This window comes from Helianthus annuus, chromosome 4, assembly GCF_002127325.2.
Source record: "Helianthus annuus cultivar XRQ/B chromosome 4, HanXRQr2.0-SUNRISE, whole genome shotgun sequence".
NCBI lineage: Eukaryota > Viridiplantae > Streptophyta > Magnoliopsida > Asterales > Asteraceae > Helianthus > Helianthus annuus.
In genome coordinates, this window is record NC_035436.2 from 120294068 (window position 1) to 120302688 (window position 8621).

Sequence of the window (8621 nt, forward strand, 5' to 3'; positions counted from 1 at the left end):
CAAATTCTTTCTCCAACGCTCGTTGTTCATGACGAGGACAAAACTCCCTCATCATAAGAGCTCTCAGTTCAGCCCATGTCTGAGCTAGAGCAACTTATGCACCTTGATCTCTCATAACCCCGTTCCACCACGTAAGAGCCCTCTTCTGAAACACACTCGAAGAAAACTCGACCTTGCGATTGTCTGGACACTGCACATGACGGAAAGTGTTCTCGATGCTCTCGAACCACTGAAGAAGCCCAGTTGCTCCCTCAAAACCACTAAACTTGAGTGGCTTAGCCGAGTTAAAATCCTTGTATTTGCATGTACCATTGTTGTTGTTGTTGGCCTGGTTCCATTGAGCAAAGAGATTTGGGAATTGAGCAGCCATCTGCTGCGCAATAATTTCTGCCAGCTCGGCAGTAGCTATCTGGTTGTCGCGTCGAGGAGGCATTCTAGAAGAGAAAAACATGAAATGAAACGAGTGAGATGATTGGATGAAGAGAATGAGATGAAGCAAAATCAACAAAAGCAAAGATGGCGGTCATGCATCACAAAGCAAACAAGCGACATGAAATGTCTAGTCAAAGTAAATGGGTCAGAATTAGTGTATTGCGAAGACATGCTCGCCTATAAGTGAACACTCACCCCAAGAGTTCCCAGGTAAGAGTGACTGGTCCGATTATGTGGATTTGTACGAACACTCTAGCCTTAGACAGAAGACCCAGGGTACAGGCATTCACTCTTCCAGTTCGCACGTGTTCACACTATTAAAGCCCAAAACCTTGACGAGATTTTTGAGAATCCAAAGGGGTTCAAAACCTAGTAATCAATCATCCTCGAACAGATGATTAATTTTCAAAGCGGATTCGGAACCGAAGTTCTCGTTGTGGTTATCACCTAAGGATAGGTGAAGTGCATGTTTTAAAATCTAAACACAAGACAACTTGTGTTAGGGTCCTAGAAAGTTATAGTTAGGTCAAAGCATTACTAATAACCTAATTCCCTATAACCAATGGCTCTGATACCAACTCTTCTGTCACACCCCGACCGCGTATAACATGCAACCGCGGCGGAAAAGGTCGGGGAGTGTTGTGGACAGAATTAATTGTTATACAACCATGGAAATTAAAGTTACATTTTATTTATTAAACACGGGTGTTACATTGTCTTAAAAGGAAGTACAGAATTCAAAACATAGTTATACTAGTTCTATCTTCATTTTTAGTCTCTAAGGCGCAGGTCCGCCCTAGTATCGTGATCAACATCTTATGGAACAGCTCCTGAAAACACATGTGAAAGTAGGTACGTCAGCATAAAAATGCCTGTGAGATACATAGGTTTTGTGAAAGTGGGATTCATGACTTGAGTTTTAAAGAAATGTTTAATAACAGTCAGTCATGAACCTTGTAATTTGTCTCGCTTTGTAAACCATTTGAAAAACGACAATATCAGATGATACGTGTAGATAAATGCAAGGTTAAACGAGTAACCAAGTAAAATGAGTTGAATAAGATAAGTTGCTTTGTAAGCCAATGTTTTATGAAAGGTATGTTATTTGTATAAAATGTTATATGTCTAAACTGAAATAATTTAGATAACGCTAAGATATGTAATATTATGCAAACATTTATATATAGGAAGTACCAGCGGTGTATCCACCATGTTTGCATCATATTACATACTCCACGTTACTCAAACCATTTACCCAAACCATCCACCATGTAAGATTGTCAAGTGTTATTGTGTAAACCATGTCGAATGTCTATGTTCAACGTAAACCACCAAATGTGTATGTCAATGTCAACGTGTTTAGGTTCAATGTAAATCATGTAATGTGTATCCCAAAATGTATCATGTACGGTAAGCGAAATGTATCAACTTAAACCATATGTAAAATGCACAAAACAAGTCGTTGAAGTAAAACGTGGTTTAAATCAACGTTATGTTCTGTGGAAAAATGCATGCTCTATTGATATTAACATTTATGCGGTATTGTGAAATATGCATACATCCAAGCCTTGAGACTGTGGCGATAAACCCTTAAACAAATTAAAGGTTTTTCTATATTATGTATATCGAATTCGGTCATTCCTTACAATCCTATCAAACCCAGGACTTCAGGAACGAGAGTTGTCAATTCCTATGGTACCACTACCTACTAACGAACGGCGTAGCTAATGTTAATGAATGTATTGTCCCATGTTAAACAAACCAAATGTTATAACAAAATGAAGGTATGTTATGTAAACAATTGTACTAAGTATGCTAAGTAAACATACAAAGCATAAATGTTCATGTAAATCAATGTGTCCATATGCTGAGTAAACATATGCAACAGAAATGTTCATGTAAATCAATGTGTCCATATGCTGAGTAAAGATATGCAACAGAAATGTTCATGTAAATCAATGTGTCCATATGCTGAGTAAACATATGCAACAGAAATGTTCATGTAAATCAATGTGTCCATATGCTGAGTAAACATATGCAACAGAAATGTTCATGTAAATCAATGTGTCCATATGCTGAGTAAACATATGCAACAGAAATGTTCATGTAAATCAATGTGTCCATATGCTGAGTAAACATATGCAACAGAAATGTTCATGTAAATCAATGTACTAAGTACGCACACAATGGGCATACATAGCATAAAATGTAATGAAATCGTGTACTATAATGTACTAACAACATAGCAGGCATATGATGTGAAAACATGGAAAGCATGAATGTAACAGATAGGCACATGTGTTTCACCCCAAAACAGTTTGGAAAACAGTAAAAGAGGGGTTCAATGTACTCACATTGACTCCTCGAAAACATGCAAAAGATGGGGCTCTATGTACTCACCTGAGATTGCTTTGAATTCCTTGTATAATAACCAGATAATGCTAGAGATCACGGAATATCAAACGGTACCTAATAGGTAGCTATATTAATATCCCGGACCAAAATCGGAAGGATCAGATAGTATGTGGGTTTGTAAACCAAACGAGTATGGAGACTCGTGAAATATGGTTTAACAAAGCCTACATACTAAAATGAAACCTAACCTAAGTGCTTACGACCCATTACGACCCGTTTAGGTAGCTTATGCTACCCTACGCGTCGTTCGCGTAGAACGCGTTTGGAACGCCTAACATCGTGACCACAAGGCATAACCTCGGAAGGTTATAGCTATGGTCACCTAATGTGTTTGGTCGGATCCTAATGATCAACCAAATGGGTCGGGTTCGAAAGTATAAGCGATGGTTTAGATCGCTTACCTTACGACCCTATATAAGCACTATACTAAAAGTGACGAGCTAAGCATGTTAGAACATGCTTAACTAAGTTTAGAAAACAGGTTTGGCATCAAAGCAAACGGCTTTGATGCTCACGAGTAGTTTGGTTACAAAATATGCAAGAATGCACATTTTGGCCGAAACTATGACTCGTCACTGAGCCTAGATAACGTGGTAATCAGTATGTATAGTCACTACGGACTATAACCATCGTGATCACGCTCACGTTATGAAGTTCCATGAACTTCGGGTTGACCATAGGCTGGTCAATGCAGAAAGTCAACAAAACGTTGACTTTCAGACTCGAAAAGCGAATAAAAGAACGAAAGTATACTTACGGAGGGTCCCCGAATGCTAATGTAGATCAAAGAGCTCAGGTATGAAGCAATGGCATCAACTTAGAGCATTTTGATCAGATTGTGTGGGTTTTACATCAAAGGGGGGGGGGGGTATTTATAGTATTTCTCGAACCGTTAGGATCGTTTCTTGAAAAACGTGATTGAATCTTGCGCGTACACTTGTCGTAAACTTGTGGTTACTGAAAATACCCCTTAGTGAACTGAAAGGGCAAGTTTAAAACATGTGGTTATGGTTAAACCAGCTGAAATTTGCTGACTAGCTGATCTTATCTGTTCTGTATGTCTGACGCACCCCGCGTAAGGATTTGGGCAATCCTTACGCGCCCCGCCTGAGGGTCACAGATCAGAATTTTCAGTTTTAGTCCCTGCACTTCAGAAACATGCAATTTGGCCCATTTTTGGCACTTTTAAGCCACGTTAACCTCATTTCAAGGCTCTAAGATGGAGTTAGAGTGTAGGGGACTTGAAATATGCCCAAAAATATTCCGAATGTCGGCTCGTTTGGTCGTACGATCGCGATGTTCGCTTAATTACGACGGAATGCGCATAAGCGCGAAAGACGATCCAAATGACGCGACGAATGGATTTTTCTCATGCCAAACACTAAGGCATAATATTATAATGCTTACATAAATTTTTGGATGTCCGGATGTATTCAGAACGTAAGTTATGCGCGAACGTGCAAACTTGTGCACTTTTTGACACTTTTAGTCCCTGAATGATCCAAAAGTTTGTTTTAGCATACCAAACCCCTCAAAGCCTATTTCGAAGCTATGTAAAGGATATTTATGGTATTTTTAACTTATGGACATGTTCTGGAATGTTCGTTACAGTTCAAATTGGCATACTTTCGCAGTTTGTCAAGTTTAGTCCCTGTAAGCGAATTAACTTGTTTTTGCCATACCAAAGCCTTCAAAACTTATTTCTAAGTTATGTAAAGGTTATTTAGGGTATGTTGAGTATATGTTGATGTTCCGGAGTATTTGTCGCATTAAACTGAGTACGTTTAGGCACCAGTTAGCGTATAACTCTCCAGAAAGCAATGTAGAGTTTGAAATTGAACAAAAGTTTAGACATGAAAAATGTAAAACATAACCAAACAAACATTGGGATAAAGTAACATTGTTTTATTGATAACTGAACTGTTCACAATGATTACAAGCACAAATGTTACATCATCTGTCTGCTGAATGGAAGTTCTGGCCTGAGCTCTCACGGTTTCGCATTTAACCCTTTTACAGATATCATCTAGGTATATTCGCCTGTAAGACAGAATATTGGGATCTGGATACGGGAGTATATTCAAGTGGTGGGACACGCGAGTAAGTTTAAGTGTTTAAAATACTAACTCGTATCTCGAAATAGTTGAACTTTGTGTGAAAATTTAAGTGGATCAGTATACTGACAATCTAGGTGAATTGTTTAGAATTTAAAGTGTTTAAAGCTTAACGGTGTTGGTGATTTGTCTCATAAACTGATATGATCCTCTTGCACAAACTCACAAAAATATTGTCTGTAAATATTTCTTTACTGCATTTCATTTTATTCAAAAATCCCAAAAAGATTTTGAGTGTATTTTAGCATAAATTTTTGAAAAATACAAAAATATTTTCAACAACTGGTGTTGAAGGGCTGATTTTCAAAAATTCCAAGTGCTAAACATGATGATCATTTTGTGAAGGGGAGTTTGTGTTCTTAATCGATAAAATTTTGAATGTTTTTTATAAGTGGTTATCAGAAATTATTTCCTTCAAGTGATAAATAAATTTGTCAAATGTTAAATTTGTGAAATTTATTGTGAGGTAGAGGATGTGCAGGATAGCCTGGATTCTGAGTTCGTGTATAAAGCCAGGTCATGATCCTGATCTTGTGAAAGTTTCTAGTATATCGAAAGGGGGAGTCTGAAGATACCTCAGTAGAATGAGAGCCAGGTTTCGATCCTGGAACTAAAGATCACGCAAACTGAGGATGCTGATGAACTTAAGGAATCACGATCCTGATCCTGTTGAAGATCAACATACAAGGATTCGTTCGAGGGGAGTGTGTTGGTGCTGAAGAGGAGAAAAGATAGAAGTTCTTACACTGTCAAGATACTTCAGAGAGAGCTGTCAGACTGATAAAGACAGAAGACGTTGAAGACTCGACACTTAAGACTCGTCAACATCCGAGGAGGAGTCTGTTGGTGCATACGTTTGTCGACTTCATCTTGTATCGAGTCTTGCATTCTTCAGGGCATGGAGATCGAGAAATTAAGTCGAATGGTTAATTCCGCTTGAAGCTGTTTGTCACACCCCCAAATTCCACCTGCGGAGTACCATCCGCTTGAGGGCGTGACTGACCAGGATCCAGCCACCAATTATACCGAATAATTGAATTAATAACCATAGTAATACTTACTAACCATACGATCAGTAAATATCATGTTCAGAGTTTAAAGTTTTAAGTTCAAATAGTAGTAAGTAGCGGAAGCATAAATAAAACAGTTTTAAACAAGATTCATGGTTCATGTTTATTTAGCACCCAACACAGGGGTAGACGATCACTACACATCCCCAAGCAGCAGCTCCTCAATCACTGGTTACCTGCAAAGCATGCAGTAAGGTGTCAACAATAATGTTGAGCGAGTTCACTGGTTGTCCAGTTTTAATTACCAAAAACTTGTTTCACCAGTTAATTTATCCGTTTATGCATGCCATGGGGAGCTACCCCAAAAGTTAGCGACTAAACTGTTTTTCCAATACCGAACACTAGGTAACCGTTTGCCTTTCCGCAGGATGCCCCGATGTCAATGTTCTATCATCATTGACGGATGCCTGAGTAGATTAGTTCACGACCGATCCCATACCATGGCACGGTGTGAGGTTGGTAAGACCTAAATAGCGCTATCAACTAATAACCCGTTCGCCTGGCCCCGGCGACTAATCGGTATTATGTAGTAGGGACTTGAGTGATAGAGTTTCATTTAGTGCCGTTTGTTGCAATCCGTATAAACAGTAATTAACTAAAGGTTCCCAATAACACGGGAAGAAAAGTAAGTTGTATCCCCCATAAGGGGATAGTGTTGTTTTTAGTTCCGTTTCCCAAACCACCGGGAACGCATGCTTTAGGTTGTGAACTCACCTTGGGTTGCTCGGTAGATTAATTACCTGGTAAATCACGTTGGTCACCACGTCCTAGCATGGTTACCAAATATAGGTCAAGTTGGGGTACAAGTAATCACGTATAGCAAACACGTATAGACACACTTAGCATGCATACATACAAACAGTCGGGTTATTGGGCCTGCCCTAACATTTTCACAAACAAACAGTAACAGAAACACATGCAGCCCAGTCAACAGATAGCCCAACAAGTCGTGGCCCAATAACACGTAGGCAGCCCAGTCAAGACAAGAGTGGTCTCGACTCGAGAATACACGGTCTCGAGTCGCAACCGGGAGATCTCGAAGAATCACGTTTTGGTCTCGAGTGTGCTGCTTGCGAGTCGCAATCTCAGGAGTCTCGAGCCCAGTCTCGAGTCGAGATCATGTCATCTCAAGTCGAGACTTAGTCGGTCTCGAGTCCCTGGAGCCCGTCTCGGTTCATCATGCTTTGGTCTCGAGTCGCAACCAAGGGTTTCGACTCACAACCATGATTACGTGCACAGAAATCTTCTAGAACCTGTCGAATGTACTGACCAATAGCATTTTGATTTCGTGATAATGTGTACTATCCAATGAGAGTGCACAAACATGTTTTGTTGTCTGATTTATAACAAAAATGGATCAAACAAGGCATCTTCAATTATTCATACTCACATTCAAACTTGTTCATCAAATATTAACGCATATTCATCATATCATCATCCTACATAACCTTGCATTTTTCGGACAAACATCATAACACATAGACAAGATATCAAAGCAACATTTCCTTTCATTCTCTAGCATGAATCACATGTTCAAAACACACTAGCTTACCCATATCATTCAACAAGCACATTATCATTCAACAATCATTCAAAGATCAACTTGTTAACATCACAACCACTCGGTAAATAGGCACTCTTAATCACACATTAGAACATGAATATCATCGACAATAACAACACTTGATTCGATTTCCACTTAGCATTAAAGATCATCATTCATGTTATCACAATACAAGGGGGTGTATAATATGTTAATCTTCACATTATAGCTAAAACACATTGTTCCTATCATGCTAATATCCATAATGCACTTTATCATCAACAACCAAAAGTCATGGTAAACACTTAAAATACTAACCGGTCGATGTTGAGGGTATGAAGAATCAATGAACCAATTTCCGAGTGATGATATCGAGTAGGAATCCGAGGGCCTTGATGTTACGGTTGGATCCGAGAGAGGGAAGAGGGTGATGTTGGAGGGTGATGTTGTTAGGGTTTTAGAAAGAGTGTAGTGAGGGTGAAATGAGGGAGAGTGTAAAGGAGAGTGTGTGGGTTTTGGGTTTTATATCTCATGGTGTGCACTAATGGGCTTTCGGGTGGACCAAAGGGGGTTGCGGCCCAACCGATGTGGGGTTACTCGAGACCAGGTGGTCTCGAGTCGGGTCTTGCGGTTTCGGCTCACTAGTCATACACACACATATATAAATATATATATATATATATATATATATATATATATATATATATATAACATACATACAACACATAGTAACAGAAAATCCATAGTTTCTCATTTAATAATATACGTACATGCAATGTTAATCAAGAAGGTTGCTCAGGAAACCCGAAGTGTCTCATTATCCCCAAGTTTTAAGAACTTTCGTCCCGAAAGTTAAGGCAGTCACTGTCAAGCTAGTATAAGTGAGAACGTTTCAACGGGGTGTCACACTGTTAATTCCGCTTGAAGAGTCAACAAGTAATTCCGCACAAAATTACATTGTAATTCCGCACGGAATTACATTGTAATTCCGTTTGTGTGTAATTTCGATTCTATGTAATTTCGTGTGACAACTATGCTCTGTAATCT